This window comes from Gekko japonicus, unplaced genomic scaffold (genome assembly GCF_001447785.1).
Source record: "Gekko japonicus isolate JY-2015 unplaced genomic scaffold, Gekko_japonicus_V1.1 scaffold2819, whole genome shotgun sequence".
Classification (NCBI taxonomy): Eukaryota; Metazoa; Chordata; class Lepidosauria; order Squamata; family Gekkonidae; genus Gekko; species Gekko japonicus.
The window spans coordinates 145,391-146,195 of record NW_015169871.1 but is presented as its reverse complement, the minus strand read 5'-3'; positions in this window follow the sequence as shown (position 1 = coordinate 146,195).

Genomic DNA, 805 nt, shown 5'->3' with positions numbered 1-805 from the left:
TTGCCATAAAACAGAATACAAAATTTAAAGTTCAAATACAGTTAACAAGAAATAAAACCAGATGGCGATTTATGGTTTCCTACTCCCATTGTGGACTACTTGGCTATTTGGGGGGAGGGGAGAAAGAGATTTAAACAAATTTGATAGACAGAAGATAGATAGATAGATAGATAGATAGATAGATAGATAGATAGATAGGTAGGTAGGTAGGTAGGTAGGTAGGTAGATAGATAGACAGACAGACAGACAGACAGACAGACAGACAGACAGACAGATAGATGATCGAGAGATAGAGAGATAGACAGGAGAGGGAAAAGGGAAGTATTTGAAAAAGGGATGCATTTGAGAAAGTGTGCCTTGCGCACAAAAGCTCATACCTTGAATAAACCTCTGTTGGTCTTGAAGGTGCCCACCTGGACTCTAAATCTGTTCTCCTGCTTCAGACCAATGCGGCTGACCACCTGGATCTAAATTCTGCCATGTCCGCTTGAGGACAACCAAGAGACCACTTCCTTATTGGTCCTCGACGTGGTATACCCTGAAGAGATTTATGAAAGCATTTATGTCCTGCCTTTCCTTGTGGCGCGAGGCGGCTTACGAAAGCAGTTGAAACCTCCCCAGCTGAGACCAAAGACGACACAGGAAGCCCAAATCTCTCCCCGCTTGGAAAGATGCCTGCCAGGCAACTCACTTTCAAGTGAATTGCAATGAAAAGGATGCTTGTCTGCTTCTAAGAGGAAACACAGATTAGATGGACCCCACGGAGACAAAATTAGAACTCTGTACTATTACTCAGTTTGATTTG